Source organism: Macaca mulatta, chromosome 9 (assembly GCF_049350105.2).
Source record: "Macaca mulatta isolate MMU2019108-1 chromosome 9, T2T-MMU8v2.0, whole genome shotgun sequence".
NCBI classification, from domain to species: Eukaryota; Metazoa; Chordata; class Mammalia; order Primates; family Cercopithecidae; genus Macaca; species Macaca mulatta.
In genome coordinates, this window is record NC_133414.1 from 76982552 (window position 1) to 77000270 (window position 17719).

The 17719-nt window shown below is 41.0% G+C and overlaps 1 protein-coding gene across 2 annotated transcripts in view; it reads left to right on the top strand.

Annotated features, from left to right (window-relative positions):
- Nucleotides 1-408: 408 nt before the first annotated feature.
- MICU1 (mitochondrial calcium uptake 1) overlaps nucleotides 409-17719 on the top strand; it is a 261029-nt gene continuing 243718 nt past the window's right edge. The window contains exon 1 of one of the 2 annotated variants that reach the window (XM_028826501.2): nucleotides 409-499. The gene's annotated coding sequence lies outside the window, so the exon portion shown is untranslated. The remainder of the gene's footprint in view (nucleotides 500-17719) is intronic. The other variant, XM_015147414.3, reaches the window with a different exon arrangement.

Here is a 17719-nt window from a genome sequence, read left to right on the forward strand (position 1 = left end):
AACGGAGTTGGAAAGAAACAATTTCCAACTCACTGTGGTCCAGTTTTCTTTTCACGAACTCCTTTTTGCTTAGCCAACACGAAAACGGGTACCGAGGAGGTGTCATGAGCCACAATAAATTTCTCAACAGATTCCTATGACCCTTGTGGAGAGGAAAAAAACCAGAAGAAATGCCCGACAACTTCTGGGAGGTCTCCAGCTTTCCCGCCTAAACGCGAGCCGGGTAAGGGGGAGTGACCGGGCTAGGGCGGGGTCCGAGGCTGGGGCGTGGTGCGTTGATTTCCCCGCCCCTCCCCATTCCTTTTCGTCGGTGCCCCTCCCACACGCCTGTCGCCAAGATCCCGACAGGCCCAGCGGCTAGGAGAGTCACGTGAGGGTGGGCGGAGAAGGTGGAGGTTTGTCTCCGCTGTTTCATCTCTATGGCTGTCAGAGGTGGGCGGCTTTGACCGAGGAGCTGCTGGAGCTCGTGCTTGGACGCGTGAGTCTCGGACTCTGGAGGGTATGAGGAGACAGCAATTTAGGGAAGGCGAAGGGGAAGGGGGTTGGCGAGACAGCCTTAGGGAACTGGGCTCCGAGGCTGGCCGTTTGTCCGTCCCGGGCATCCGGCTACTTCTCGGGTCTGGCGGGATACCTGTCTCTCCCTGATGCGCTCAGTTTTGGTGCTGAGAGGAGTCCGTAGTCATGCTTGCCTCCCGTCCTCCACTTTTCTTCACCCCAACCCGTCCCTTCTCCCGTCCCGGGATAACTTCTCCCAGTGCCGGCTTCCCAACTTGGCGCCGACGCCCCCCTCCTCACGGGCGAGTGGGACACTCTAGTAGCCTTGACCGGCTCTCTTGGAATTTGTGAATGTGGTTGGAAGTGGGTGCGGGAGTTCACAGATGGATTTCTAATACGGAGAAATATTAACCACTGAATCGAAGTAAGTGGAAAATCAGTGAGGACTCAAAGGAGCAATGCAAAGTGCAGGTTACTCGGACTGTTCAGTTTTTATCTTTTTCCAGCGCCTTCCCATTTTCATTACGTTCTCCCTGTTTTCTTTTCACCGCCCCATTCTGGCCGGCCATAGGCTGTTTTGAGAAAGAGCTAGATTTTATTGACTCTATGTGAATGTTAGGAGAAGAGTTGAAAACAAACTGTTCTTTAAGTTGACTTCTCTGTAATCTTATGGTTGATGGTTTCTTTACCTTCCCTTTACCATGCCTTAAAAAATACAGTGGCCATTAGTAAATATAAATAGAATAAATATCTTATAGCTAAGGGACTAGAGTAAAATATTTTATTCTCCCTGTGGTACCTTAGAAACGCCAATTTTCTTCCTATTTATCAGTAAATGTTTCTGTCGCACTTGTTTGGGTGGCTTTTTTGATATGCCTTTGTTTATATTAAAACATCCCTTTTGGGCATGTGGGGAAGTGATCTAGCAGTATTAAGAAAGGAGTTTGCATTTCATTAGGTGAAACAAGTTCGGTGTTGATAGCTGTAGGAGAGTTTAGGTTTCATTGGACCATATGACAATAATAAACGTCAGCATCTTGAGACAAAGGTGTTGGCCAGAATGACCCACCTACTGTGTTTCTGGTGTGGACAAGGTAAGGAGCTTTTTGAATGTTGCCTTATCCTAAAAACTTTAGAACCCATTGCCACTTTTCTGTAAGAAGGTGGCTTTACTCCAGCTACTCTTTGTCCCCACCGTTGGTATGTCTCTGATTGTCTCTTCTACTTAAGAGCATCACTCTGGCTACCTAATGTATCAAGCAAGTGTCCCTGACATCTTCTAAGTGTCCTTACTGAGAGTGGTAAAACATAATATTAACAAAAAGTGAATATTCTGGAGTGGCTTGTGTGCCTGGGGAGAAAGGGAAAGAATGATAGAAACTAATAAAAGCTAATAAATGGAAGAGAACAAAAGTGTTTATTGCTGTCTTCCTTTATATTTACTATATTCAGTAGATTGTTTACATTCCTAAGAAGTGAATCTCCAGACTAACTTTCCTGTATTTAAGAATAAAACAGGCTGGGTGTGGTGTCTCAAGCCCATAATCCCAGGACTTTGGGAGGCCACGTGGATCCCTTGAATCCAGGAGTTTGAGACTAGCCTGGGCAACATGGCAAGACCATCTCTACAAAAAAATTAGCTGGGTGCACTGTAGTCCTGGCTACTTGGGAGGCTGAGACAGGAGGATGACTTGAGTCCTCGAGGTTGAGGCTGCAGTGAGCAGTGATCGTACCATTGTACTCCAGCTTGGGCAACAGAGCGATACCGTCTCTCAAAACAGCAACAACAAAAGAATAAAACGATATGAAATTTCTCCATAATGCAGTATTATGCAAAATAATTATAATTGAAATATTTAACTGACCAACTCCTTCAGATCTTATGCTATTCAGAGTTATAGGACTAATATAATTGATAAAGCTTTTTTAAACCCAATTTTGCCACTTTCAATCTTTAAAGTTAGCTTTATCTCTTGAGCCATTTTTACAATGGCTGCAGCACGTGCTGAACATTAACCATTTTTTCCATATACAATTGTTAAATGTATCCCTTTTAAAATGATAACCAGTTTTTAATTAATTAACTAATTAATTAAATAGAGATGGGGTTCAGCCATTTTGCCAAGGCTGGTCCTTTTGTTGGGGAGTGGGAAAGAAGTCTCACACTGTTGCCCAGGCTGGAGTGCAGTGGTGTGATCTCGGCTCACTGCAACCTCCACCTCCCGGGTTCAAGCAATTCTCCTGCCTCAGCCTCCCAAGTAGCTGGGACTGCAGGCGAGGCACCACATTTGGCTAATTTTTTGTATTTTTAGTAGAGATGGAGTTTTACATGATGGCCAGGCTAGTCTCGAACTCCTGACCTCAGGTGATCCACCTGCCTCGGCCTCCCAAACTGCTGGGATTACAGGCCTGAGCCACCACACCTGGCCTGCCCAGGCTAGTCTTGGACTCCCAGACTCAAGTGATCCTCCCGCCTTGGCCTTGCAAAGTGCTGGGATTATACGTACAAGCCACTATGCCTAGCCACGAGAACCAGTTTTTTAAAAAAAGGTTTACTCAAACTGTTTTTTCCACTCATATTTTCCTTTTCTTTTCTTTTTTCCTTTTCTTTTCTTTCTTTTCTTTTTCTCCCTTCCTCCCCTCCCCTTCCCTTTTCTTTTCTTGTCTTTTTTTTTTGAGATGGAGTCTCGCTCTGTCTTTCTTGTCTTTTCTTTTTTTTGAGACGGAGTCTCTCTCTGTTGCCCAGGCTGGAGTGCAGTGGCCGGATCTCAGCTCACTGCAAGCTCCGTCTCCCAGGTTTACGCCATTCTCCTGCCTCAGCCTCCCGAGTAACTGGGACTACAGGCGCCTGCCACCTCGCCCGGCTAGTTTTTTTGTATTTTTTTTAGTAGAGATGGGGTTTCACCGTGTTAGCCAGGATGGTCTCGATCTCCTGACCTCGTGATCCTCCCGTCTCGGCCTCCCAAAGTACTGGGATTACAGGCTTGAGCCACCGCGCCTGGCCCTTTCTTGTCTTTTTGACAGAGTTTCACTCTTGTTGCCCAGGCTACAATGCAGTGGTGTGATTTTGGCTCACTGCAACCTCTGCCTCCTGGGTTCAAGCGATTCTCCTGCCTCAGCCTCCCGAGTAGCTGGGATTACAGGAGTGCACCACCACACCTGGTTCAGTTTTGTATTTTTAGTAGATGGGGTTTTACTATGCTGGCTAGGCTGATCTCGAACCCATGAACTCAAGTGATCCGCCTGCCTCAGCCTTGCCAAGTGCTGGGGTTAGAGGTGTGAGCCACTGTACCTGGCCTCCCACTCATAATTTAAAAATGAAAATATTGTAATAGCTTTATTTTGTGCCAGAAGAAGAAGGTGATTGTTTTTAGATAGATATTCTATGTGCTTTGGTAAGTTATGAGAAAATTGTTAATACTTTTAAGATATTGAAATATGAATATCTGAGCATATTTGAGAAGAAAACATGGACAATATTTTTAAATGTTTTAAATTTCCTATTATAAAAGTAATATGCTTATTTTTGAAAAATGGAAACATTATGGAAAATACAATATTGAAAGTCAAAGTCCTAATTTATCTTTTCTCTTACTACCAGGTAACCCCTAGTTCCCTTTGCATATTTGGGATTCAGTGTGGAAAAGTAATTAAGGTTCTGGAGTCTGATTCCCTGGGAAAGATTGTAATACCAGCACTAGGCTTACTTCCTTCAACCTCAGAAACCCAAGAAGAAAGAGAACTTCCCTTTCTCTGCAGTTCCAGCACACCACTGTATGGTAGTTTCATTGACCTGACTTGGGTCTTTGCCCATCTTAGAGAGGCAGTCCCTGTGGCCAGAGTGATGGAATGCTTTGTGTGGCTAGGCTTGGAATTTGTCCCTATCCTGGAGTGGGAAGGAGAGGGATATAAGTTTGAAACCATTTGAATTAAGGGTGGGTGACAGATCCTAAAGAAAAATTGAGGTGATACTTTCTGGAGAAGAGAGATTGGTTGCTGGATAGGCAAAAACAACAGATGTTCACTAAAATAATTTTCGTGGGTTTTTTTTTTTTTTTTTTAAATTAAGAGAACTTGGGGCCGGGCGCGGTGGCTCATTCCTGTAATCCCAGCACTTTGGGAGGCCGAGGTGGGCAGATCACGAGGTCAGGAGATCGAGACCGTCCTGACTAACATGGTGAAACCCCATCTCTACTAAAAAAAAAAAAAAAAAATTCAAAAAATTTAGCTGGGCGTCATGGCGGGTGCCTGTAGTCCCAGCTACTCCGGGGAGGCTGAGGCAGGAGAATGGCCTGAACCCAGGAGGCGGAGCTTGCAGTGAGCAGAGATCATGCCACTGCACTCCAGCCTGGGCGACAGAGCAAGACTCTGGCTCAAAAAATAAATAAATAAATAAAGAGAACTTGGCTTCCTTTTGCAATATAAAAAATTGTATTTACAGTTTACGTGTTGATTTTTTTCTGTTTTTAATGCTTATTATTATAATAACTTGGCCGGGTGCGGTGGCTCAAGCCTGTAATCCCAGCACTTTGGGAGGCCGAGATGGGCGGATCACGAGGTCAGGAGATTGAGACCATCCTGGCTAACACAGTGAAACCCCGTCTCTACTAAAAAATACAAAAAACTAGCCGGGCGAGGTGGCGGGCGCCTGTAGTCCCAGCTACTCAGCAGGCTGAGGCAGGAGAATGGCGTAAATCCGGGAGGCGGAGCTTGCAGTGAGCCGAGATCCGGCCACTGCACTCCAGCCTGGGCGACAGAGCGAGACTCCGCCTCAAAAAAAAAAAAAAAAAAACAAAAAAAAAAAACTTAAAGAATTTGAAAAAATTTAAACTCTTCCAGTGTGTGTATCTGTACTGTTATTACATGTTTAGTACCTTTGGTCTGGAATATTCAGGTTTTATAACTTTAAATATATTATGTATTGGCCAGCTTGTTAAAATAAATTCTTGATATTTTTATTTCTGTGGGTGAACTTGATTAGTAACTGCAGTTAATACATAGTAAATAAAAATGTTTTAAATATTTAAATACATGTTGTGGATATGATTAAATGCTTGGTTCTTTTCATTATTTTATGTTTAAACTGTTAGTATAGAAACCACTTAATTTTTAAAAAATTATTATTATTTTTTGAGGTGGAGTTTTACACTTGTCGCCTAGGCTGAAGTGCAATGGCGCGTTCTTGGCTCACTGCAACCTCTACATCTTGGGTTCAAGCAATTCTCCTGCCTTAGCCTCCCGAGTAGCTGGGATTACAGGTGCCTGCCACCACAGCCGGCTATTTTTTTTTTTTGTATTTTAAGTAGAGATGGGGTTTCACCATATTGGCCAGGCTGGTCTGAAATTCCTGACCTCAGGTGATCTGCCAGCCAAAGTGCTGGGATTACAGGTGTGAGCCACTGCACCAATCCAAAACCACTTTATTTTGAACATGGTATGTAAAATAAATTACCATAATTATAACTAATTGCTGTTACTGGGTGTTAACTTTAAAACTACAGTTAACATTAGTTTTGTATCTTTATGCCTTATTCTGATGGTTCATCGTTAAAACAATTTTTTTCTGTAGAAACGGGGTCTCACTATGTTGCCCAGGCTGGTCTCAATCTCCTGGGCTCAAGCATTCCGCCTGCCTTGGCCTCCCAAAATATGGGGATTACAGACATGAGCCACCATACCTGGCCAGTCTTGCTTTAAGAGCACGATAGAGTGGATACCTGTAAATAAGATACCTGTGGGTAAAACAGATAACAGAATGTTAGTTGAAAAAATAAAAAAAAAGGTAGCTGTGGAATTGTACAACCGTGAGAAGTGATTGACATTAAATATAATTAATAACCTGGCATTGAAAAGTTAAATATTGCCACATCGTGGGAGAGGTGTTTTAGTTCTGTTTATGAGGCAAGAAATGGCTAGAAGTAGACTCATCTTTTTTTCCTCAAACTAACAGGGCGATCAATTTTTTGCAGATCATAAATGTTTCCTAGACTAATATTAAGTTCAAGATGGGTTTTACTATGAGAAAATTGAAACTTTAGTGTAGTATTTGAGAAAGATATCACATCAGTTAAGTATACAAATAGTGCTTGCATTTCTCTTCAAAGTGATTTAATGTTGCTTATTTAAAACTTGAAGTGCTTGGCCAGTAGAAGTGGCTCATGCCTGTAATCCCAGTACTTTGGGAGGCTGAGGCAGGAGAATAGCTTGAGATCAGGAGTTTGAATCCAGCCTGAGCAACATGGGGAAACCTTGTCTCTACTAAAAATACAAAAAATTAGCCAGACGTGGTGGCACACTCCTGTAATCCCAGCTACTTGGGAGGCTGAGGCATGAGAATTGCCTGAACCCGGGAGGCAGAAGTTGCGGTGAGCCAAGATGGCACCACTGTATACCAGCCTGGGCGACAGAGTGAGACTCCATCTCAAAAACAACAAAATCTTAAAGTGCCTATTCTAATAACCTTGCTTGGACAGTTAATTTGGATTTGGTGTCTGTTATAAGCAAAAATTATAATTTATATTTTGCTTTTTAAAGTTTGTTCTTTGAGTATGGGAAATAGCAAGCTGTTTTTTTCCTTTTTTAAAAAAAAGTAAACATGAATACTTTGCCTACCATCCTAATAAGATTGAGTCAGCACTGTAATATGGCACAAAAGAGTATTAGAATCTAGCTCTAATTTATCCTCCTCCCCTTTCTACTCGTTTTCCCATGTTCTAGTCAGAATGAGACACTTTTTGCTCCCCCTGTTCGCCATGTCTTTTTGTGTCTTTATGCCTTTACATAGGCTATTTGTGGTACTTGGAATGCCTCTCCACCATTCTGCCATCTCCCAACTGGTGAGCTGCTGTTCATCTTTAAACTAGGTTAATGAATTATTGTTCAGTATGTAGAAACTCCCTCTACCCTCAGGTGGTTATTTTCCTTGTTGGTTCTCATAATTTACTTTATCTGTTTAAAGTAGTCTTCTTACTTTGTGGAGCAATTGTATGTATTGTCTATTACATTGAGTGATTCTTGATGCCAGAAACTGGGTCTTATTCATCATCGTATACCGAGTACACAACAGAGTCTTTGTCAAATGTATAAGCTCAGAGCATGTTTGGTGAATAAATGAGTAAATAAGATATATCATCTGTTTTATTTATTTATTGTTTCGAGACGGAGTCTTGCTCTGTTGCCCAGGCTGGAGTGCAGTGGCGCAATCTCGGCTCACTGCAAACTCCGCCTCCCGGGTTCACACCATTCTCCTGCCTCACCCTCCTGAGTAGCTGGGACTACAGGTGCCTGCGACCACGCCTGGCTAATTTTTTTGTATTTTTAGTAGAGACGGGGTTTCACCACGTTAGCCAGAATGGTCTCGATCTCCTGACCTTGTGATCTGCCTGCCTCAGCCTCCCAAAGAGCTGGGATTACAGGCATGAGCCACCGGGCCTGGCTGATATTTCATCTTTTTTAAAAGTCAGAATAGACAAAGGATATAATCCAACAAAGTAAGTCTGTACTTTGTAACCTTTATCAGTCTAATATATTTAGAGAATTTACCTGGACACATCTAGAAAATTCCATCCACATATTCTACAACATATCAACAAACAGATTTCTAATATGTATCGAGACATTGAAAGGAGAGATGAAAATATGTTCTGTTCTTCAAGGATCTTACAGCCTAGTGGGGAAAACGGACAGATGAACAGATAATTACAATTTAGATTTAAGCTCATTAAAAATAAAGAAAATAAAAAATTCAGTTTCTCTTAGTTTTACTAGACATATTTCAGATGCCCAGTACTCACATATGGCTAGTGGCTATTGTATTGAACAGCACAGATACAAAATATTTCTGTCATCGCAGCCTGTTCTACTTGACAAGAGCTGTGGTAGCACATTATAATTAAACGAATCTGCATTCTCTAGTTAGAGATGATAGTTAATTTCATTTCAACCAAGTTTCTTGTGCTTTTTCAATTAAAATTCACATTTAGATTTGAAAGTTGTATTTTTTTAAATTTTAAGCAGATTTTATTGTAATATATTTCAAATAAAGTAGCATTATTTTTTTCAGGTCTTTGACCTGCAATAGCGTTTAAATTAAGCAATCTTAGAATTTGATTTTCAATGTAAGCATTGATATTGTCTGATACTCTATGCTAATAAGTCCTGAGATGGTACTGAAGCATAATGGTTAAGTGCAATTCCATTGGGAGGCAGGGCAGTGGCACACACCTGTAATGTCAGCTATTCTGGAGGCTGAGGGGGGAGGATTGCTTGACCCCAGGAATTCAAGACCAGCCTGGGCCATATAATGAGACCTCATTTCAAAAAAATAATAAAGATACACAATTGTTTTTAGAAAATAGAGTGTTTGTGATCAGAGAAATCTGCCTTTGCCATGCTATAACCTTAGGCAAACTGGTAGTTGTGTTTTTTTTTTTTGGAGACGGAGTCTGGCTCTGTTGACCAGGCTGGAGTGCAGTGGCGTGATCTCAGCTCACTGCAGCCTCCGTCTCCTGGACTCAAGCGATTCTCCTGCGTCAGCCTCCCTAGTAGCTGGGATTACAGACATGTGCCACCACTCCTGGCTAATTTTTGTATTTTTAGTAGAGACGGGGTTTTACCATGTTGGCCAGGCCGGTCTCTAACTCCTGACCTCAAGTGCTCTGCCTGCCCCGGCCTCTGAAAGTGCTAGGATTACAGGTGTGAGCCACTGCGGCCAGCCTTGGCAAACTTTTTAACAGCTTCGAGCTTTGCTGGTTTTTTGTTGTTTTGAGTTGGAGTCTCACGCTGTCACCCAGGCTGGAGTGTAGTGGTGTGACCACAGTTTACTGCATCTTCAAACTCCTGGGCTCAAGCAGTCCTTACACCTCAGCCTCCTGAGTAGCTAGGACTATAGGTAAGTGCCATCACACTTGGCTAATTTTTAACTTTTTTGTAGAGACTCGGTCTTAATATGTTGCACAGGCTGGTTTCAAACTCCTGGCCTTAAGTGACCCTGCTGCCTCGGCCTCCCAAAGTTCTGGGATTACAGGTGTCAGCCCCCATGCCCAGCAAGCTTTGGTGTTCTTATCAGTGAAATGGGGGTAATAATAATATTTACCCCAAAGGATTACTGAGGACTAAATAAGGTAATGGATATCCCCGGTACTTAGCATAGTACCCCTCACAGAGTAGTGTCTATTAAATGCTAGCATTAAAAAGAGTTTAAACTATCAGTTGTTCAATTTTTTTTTAATTGAGGAAATTGGAGTATGGACTGGTGTTAGGTCATACTTAGGAATGGTTAAATTGGTTGAGTATAACTGACATGATTATGTCAAAAATCCATATTTTTGGAGAGACATAAGAAAATGTATAGCAGTGAAATGATACAATATTTGAGTTGCCTTAAAATATCAGAGAAAGAGATGAATAAAAGGGACAAAGAAAATTGGTCTTCCGTTTCTGGTGAAGTAGTAGTAGTAACAGGGACTAGGCTTACCTTCCTGCCTGAAACAGCTAAAAAAGCAGACAAAAATGTGTAAAACAGTGGTTGTCTAGATTTTGAGCATTGTGCAGCTAAGGAGAGTGATCCCTGAAAGATAGGAAAGAAATGAGATGAGGTCTATGATTGCTGTGGCTTGCTGCCTAGACAGTTTTCCAGCTGCACAACAGGGACAGGGAACCCAGGCAGAGCACAATAGTTTCCCTTAATTGAGGGAGTCTGGGGAGGCCAAAGCATCTGGAGTTTGCAGGGCAGAAAACTGGAGATAGCTGCAGAGAGGGAGAACTTCAGAGAACTGCCGAGGATCCCTCTCGAGTATTCGGCTGAGAACTGATCAGTGGATATATGTGAGGAAACTTTCTGAGGCGAGGAAGGTAATCACTTGAAAAGATCAGATAAAACAATACTTGCTGAATTAGGAATAGTGGTTTTTTTTTTTTCCCACCAACCAGAGTGGAAACCATCTTACAGATCATTGTGTAGACTCTCTTTTTTTTTTTTTTTAGATGGAGTTTCGCTCTTGTTGCCTAGGTTGGAGTGCAATAGCGCGATCTCGGCTCACCACAACCTCTGCCTCCCAGGTTCAAGTGATTCTCCTGCCTCAGCCTCCCAAGTAGCTGGGATTACACATGCGCACCACCACGCCCGGCTAATTTTGTATTTTTAGTAGAGATGGGGTTTCTATGTAGAGTCTCTTAAGGGTTTTGCCCTAATAGTGGGTAGCCTTGAACTAAATACTTCTCCAGCCCAGCCTAACAAAGCTTAAAAGCAAGACCTGAAAGGGCCAAAACTGTTCCCTACTAATTTAATCATGGCCCAGAATAAAGCTCAAAAATAGTTATAGGGATATGAGAAAGCACACAAGGTAAAATTCACAATGTCTGGCATCCAGTTGGAAATTACTAGGCATGCAAAGAAGTAGGAAAATGTGACTCATACTGATGAGAAAAAAAATTAGAAACCAAAACAGAAGTGACACAGATGATAGAATTAGTAAAGAGGGATTTAAAACAGTTAGCATATTCCATATGCTCAGGAAACTAGACTAAAGATTGAACTTTTTTTTTTTTTTTTTTTTTGACGGAGTCTTGCTCTCTCGCCCAGGCTGGAGTGCAGTGGCGCAATCTCGGCTCATTGCAAGCTCCGCCTTCCGGGTTCATGCCATTCTTCTGCCTCAGCTTCCCAAGTAGCTGGGACTACAGGTGCATGCTACCACACCCAGCTAATTTTTTGTAGTTTTAGTAGAGACGGGGTTTCACCGTGTTAGCCAGGATGGTCTTGATCTCCTGACCTCGTGATCCACCCGCCTCATCCTTCCAAAGTGCTGGGATTACAGACGTGAGCCACCACGTCTGGCCAAGATTGAACGTGTTAAATAGAGACATGAAAGGTATAAAAAGACTCAAACGGAACTTTCGGAGATGGAAACTATAATGTCTGAGATGAAAAATACATTTAATGGGATTAATGACAGATTAGACATCAGAGAAAAAAGCCTTAAGTCAAGACTCATGAAATATACAAAATAATCTATGTAGAATTCTTGCCAAAAATACTTAATTTGTGATCTAACTTTTAGATGTAACTTTCCGTTTACAGGAAAAAAAAGGGAATAGAGAAAGATTTAATACCGCACCACAAGTGTGCTGTGGTGCTGTTGTTCACACCTGTAATCCCAGCACTTTGGGAGGCCAAGGCGTGAAGATTGCTTGAGTTTAGGAGTTCAAGACCAGCCAGGCCAAAGTGGTGAAACCCTGTCTCTACTAAAAATACAAAAATTAGCTGGGCATGGTGGCACATGCCTGTAATCCCAATTACTGGGGAAGCTGAGACACAAGTATCACTTGAGCCCAGGAGGCAGAGGTTGTAATGAGCCAAGATCATGCCACTGCATTCTAGCCTGGGCAACAGAGTGGGACTCCGTCTCAAAAAAACACAAAGAAACAAAACCACACCACAAGGAAGCCATCAGACAAATCCACAATGTGAAAAATGCTGTAATATATTTGCCCTTTTCTCTTCAGAAATTAGGGTTGTGCTGTGATTGTACAACATGGTGAGTGTATATGCTACTGAATTGTATGCTTAAAAGTGGTCAAAATGGTCAATTTTCTGTTATGTATATTTTAGCACAGCTTAAAGATTTGCCATTTTAATAATTTTTAAGTGTACAGTGGCATTAAGTACATTCACATTGTTATGCAACCATCACTAGCATTCATTTCCAAAACTATTTCCCAAACTGAAACTCCATACTCATGAAATGCTCATTCCTCATTTCCCTCTCCCTGAAACCTCTGGCATCCATCATTGTAGTTTCTGTCTCTATGATTTGACTATGCTAGGTGCTTCATGTAAGTGAAATCATGAAGTATTTGTCTTTTTTTATTGGTTTGTTTCTCTTAGCATAGTATCCTTCAGGTTCATCTATGTTGTAGCATATGCTAGAATTTCCTTTTGAAGGTTAAATGACATGATGAAATCTTGCCATAATTAAGAAAAAAAAAGGCTGAATAATATTCCTTGTATGTATGTGTCACATTTTACTTATCCATTCGTCCATCGATGGACACATGGGTTGCTTCCGCCATTTGGCTATTGTGCACAATGCTGCTTTGAGCATGGCTGTACAAATATCTATTCAGGTCCCTCCTTTCAATTCCTTTGGAAATATACCGAGAAGTGGAATTGCTGGATCATATGGTAATTCTATGTTTAATTTTTTGAGGAGCTGCCATACTTTTTCTGTAGTGCCTGCACTATTTTATATTCCTATCAGCAGGGTACAAGGGTTTCAGTTTCTACACATCCTTGTCAACACTTGTTTTCTGTTTTTTTTTTTTTTTAATTTAGATAATAGCCATTTGAATGAGTATGGGTAAATTTTATATTATGTGTTTTTTGTTGTTGTTGTTGTTGTTGTTTTTGGGACAGAGTTTTGCTCTTGTTGCCCAGGCTGGAGTGCAATGGCGCAATCTTGGGTCACTGCAACCTCTACCTCCTAGTTCAAGCGATTCTCCTGCCTCAGCCTCCCAAATAGCCGGGACAGGCGCCCGCCACCATGCCCAGCTACTTTTTTTGTATTTTTAGTTGAGACGGGGGTTTCGCCGTATTGGCCAGGCTGGTCTTGAACTCCTGACCTCAGGTGGATCCCCCCGCCTCAGCCTGCCAAAGTGCTGGGATTACAGGCGTGAACCACTGTGCCCAGCCTGTTAGGTGTATTTTAACACAACAAAAACTAAAGTTGTAAGGGGAGAAAAGGGTTATGTGTGAGGAACTCTTCTAGATTAAGAGAGACTGTCTAGAGAAAACCAAAGATAATGTGTCATATTTGTATGGATCCTTGTTTGAAAAATCAGCTGTAAATTTTGGGGAAGTTTCTATGTGTTCTAGTATTGGAAGATATTAGGTAATTATCAATTTGAATAAATTTGATAATGTAGTTATGTAGCAGAAAATATTGTAGTTGTGTAGGAGAATATAGGGTACAGCCAGGTGTGGTGGCTCACGCTCATAATCCCAGAGCTTTAGGAAGCTGAGGTGGGAGGATCACTTGAGGCCGGGAGTTGGAGACCAGCCTGGACGACATAGTGGGTCCTCAGCTCTACAAAAAATAAAAAAAAAAAATTATCCAGGCGTGTTGTCACATCCCTGTAGTTCCTAGCCACTTGGGAGGCTAAGGCAGGAGGACTACTTAAACCTAGGCTTTTGAGGCTGCAGTGTGCTATGAGCATGCCACTGCACTATAGCCTGAGTGACAGAGCAAAACCCTGTCTCTAAAAAAAAATAAAAATAAAAAAAATTAGAGGTAAAATGTTTCTCCTAATGATGTCTGTAATTTACTTTGAAATGATTCAACATAAAAAATAGTTTGTTGAATAGCTATATAGATAAATGGATGAAGCAAGTATATCAAGATGTTAATTGTTGAATTTAAGTAATGCACATATGGTGTTCATAATAGTAGTCTTTGAAATTTCCTGCATGTTTGAAAGTTTTAAAATAAGCTATAAAGGTTTGATGTTAATATTTTTTTCTGAAAAACAGGTCATTTAAACAACTTGCTTTTATTTTTATAAATAATTACTTTCAATCTTTAATATTTCTAGTTTTTCTTTATATTATAGATTTTGTCTTATAGATACTGCATCTTTTCTCTCTCTCTTTTTTATTCTTTGTATGTAATTCGTATGCATTTTAGGAAGTGAATTTTGTGTCGTCTTCACCAGTGGAGTATGCATTCTTCTTCATGTATATCCCAACTTTTTTTTTTGAGACAGAGTCTCACTCTGTCACCCAGGCTAAAGTACCATGGTGCAATCATAATTCACTGCAGCTTCAAACTCCTAGGCACAAAGAGTCCTCCTGCCTCAGCCTCCTGAGTAGCTATGACTACATGCATATGCCACCTTGCCTGGCTAATTTTTTTAAATTGTTTTTTGTGAGACAGGGTCTTGCTATCTTGCCCAGGGTGGTTAGGAACTCCTGGCCTCAAGTGATTCTTCTGCCTCAGCCACCAAAGCTCTGGGATTATAGGCATAAGCCACTAAACCTGGCTATATTCCACCCTTTTGAAAGAGTAATTCGACTGTCAAAGCCTTGGCATAACTGCCATTACTCTTAGCCTAGAGGTTTTAATTTCATGCTCTATAGGAAAATGGCTCCTAACTCATTAATAATTTCCTTTTCAACTGCATGTTTTCTTTAGGCTCAGATTAAAGTCTGGTCAGCTCCTGAAATACTTTGTGTACTGTGTTAAGATTCACGAAGAGTCTTTTTTTTTTTTTTTGGTTAAGAAAATAGATGGCAGACTCTAGTGTTATTGTGGGAAATCTGGAGTTCTATAAGAAATTAAACATTTTAGCCTTATGAGTCTGGGATTTTATTTAATTCTTTAAGCCTATTTACTAGTTGATTTTCCCAATATTAAGCACATACACAGATTTTTTTCTGTAGCATAGTTTGATAGGAAGACGATGAGGAAAGGAGTTACCAAATCTGGTTTGGGTTTCCAATTTCGCTGTTATCTAGCTTTGTGATTCTTTGTTTGTTTGTTTTTGGTTGGTTGGTTTTTAAGAGATAAGGTTTCACTGTGTTGCTCAGGCAGGAGTGCAGTGGCTATTCACAGTCACTGTGTAGCACTGTAGCTTCAAACTCCTGGCCTCAAGTGATCCATCTGCCTCATTTTCCCAAGCAGCCGAGACTATAGGAACACACCGCAGTGCCCAGAGAGCTTTATGACAGTGATGGAGTTGCTTATCACCTCCCTGGACTGTTCCCTCTCATACTGAAATTTTGAAAAATGTTAAGGACTCTTTCAGCTCTAATATTCTAATATATCACTCCTTTAGTCTGTTATTTTCAGTGTTTGAGAGTATTGGGGTAGACCATATATCTCTCGTCAAAACTGGGTTTTTTTCTTTCTTTCTTTTCACTTTTATCTTATTTCTTAATGCAGGGCTTTCTTTTTAGTTTTTTTTTTTTGAGATGGAGTCACTGCAATCTCTGCTGCCCAGGTTCAAGCAATTCTCCTGCCTCAGCCTCCCGAGTAGCTGGGGTTACAGGCACGCACCATCACACCCAGCTAATTTTTGGATTTTTAGTGGAGACGGGGTTTTGCCATGTTTGCCAGGGTGGTCTCGAACTCCTGATCTCAGGTGATCTGCCCACCTCAGCCTCCCAAAGTGCTGGGATTACAGGTGTGAGCAACCACACCTGGCCTGTTTTTTTTTAAACAACAAAAATCTTAGATTTTAATCCAGTTACTTGCCTACTTTTTTGTGGCAGCAGGAAGTTTTTCTTTGTACTGATAAGCATGTTTATTACAGTTTTTCCTTTGGCTAGTAAAATAGAAATATGAGGTAAAGTAATGTATCATGTTGTACTACATAGTCTCCATTTGCCCCTCTGTATTCACCTTCGCCACTCAGCTTTATGCTCTAAGAGGTTGCCTTTTATAAGCTACATCCATAAACTCTTTTCCTTTTGTTATCCAATAGGGTTTAGTGAAGACAGCAGGTGGGAGGACAGTGATGTCTGGGTGTGTATTTCCCTGGCTCCCTCCTTGTCAGTGGTAATAGTTGTATTCCTCTGCTGAAGGCCACACAGCTTCTGTCAGCTGTTTCCCAAAGCTGTAACTACAGTTGACTGAGTTCTGGTAATTCCAGTATTACCTTCCCTGGCCCACTAAGGCCTACTGTCTTTCCATTCTTTATGTTCAGAGTGCTTTACTATCTCTTGTTGGTTTTTGTTAACTCTGCTTGTGTCTTTGCAAACAGTCTTTTTAGTAAATTCTCTCTAATTACACCATCCTTGGCAGTTTTTGTTCTCTTAAAATTTTAAATATCGGATAAATGATGAATCAGTTGCCATATTCCACATAATTTGGACTAGATACATTTTTCTTTAAAAAAAGTGTCATAAAATATATATAACATAAAATTTACTTTTTTAACTACTGGTTTTTTTTTTTTTTTTTGAGAGAGTATGTCACTCTGTTACTTATGCTGGAGTACAGTGGTGTGATCATAACTCACTGTAGTCTCAATCTCCTGGACTCAAGTGATCCCTCTGCCTCAGCTTCCTGAGTAGCTGGGACTATTATAGGTGTGTACCACCATGCCAAAGCAGTTTTAAAAATTTTTGTAGGGATGGAGTCTCACTGTGTTGCCTAAGCTGGTCTTAAACTCCTGACCTCCAGTGATCCCACGTTGACCTCCCAAAGCATGGGGATTATAGATATGAGCCATCATGCCTGGCGTGACCACTTTTTAATGTATACTTCATTGTCATTAAATACATTCAACATGTCATGCAACCATTGCCACTATCCATTTTCAGAACTTTGTCATAATCTCTAAACAGAAACTCTGAACCCTTTAAACAATAACTTCCCATTTTCCCTCTTCCAAGCTCTTGGTAACCATTAATCTACCTTCTGTCTCTGAATTTTTACTATTTTAGGTACCTCATATAAGTCGAATCATAAGGTATTTGTTCTTTTGAGTCTATCCATATTGTACCATATGCCAGAATTTCCTTCCTTTTTAATGGCTGAATAATATTCCATTGTGTATACATACTGTTAAAACACTTTACACAAATTAAATTTAACAGCTTATTTGTGCAAAGAATGATTTGTGAATTGGCCAGCCCTCAAAACCAGAATAGATTCAGAGCAACTCTAGGGCTGCTTCATGGTCAGATAACATTCATAGACAGAAAACAGGAGTGAGGTCCAGAAATGGCTGGATTGGTTACAGCTAGAGTTTGCTTTATTTGAACTTGGTTTGAACAGTTGGGTGCCTGTGATTGGCTGAGACTTGGGTACTTGCTACAAGAGTAGGTCTATTTATACATCGTTAGGTTACAGCTAAGTATGGAGAAACATTTAGGCCAACCTTAAAATATGTACGAAGGCAGCTTTAGGCCAAACTTAATTCGACTAACAATGGCTGCATTATTTTACATTCCCACCTACAATGCACAAAGGTCCCAATTTCTCCACATTTTCTCTGAAAAATATTCTAGTTTTTTGATAATAGATACTCTGTTCTGGGTGTGAATAATACCTCATTATGGTTTTAATTTGCTTTTGCCTAATGATTGATGATGTTGAGCATCTTTTCATGTGTTTATTGACCATTTGTACATCTTTGGAGAAATGTCTATTCAAGTCCTTTCCTCATTTTTTGAAAAGGATTCAAATGGTATTTAGGTTAGACAAAAAGAAGCATTTTGGCCAGG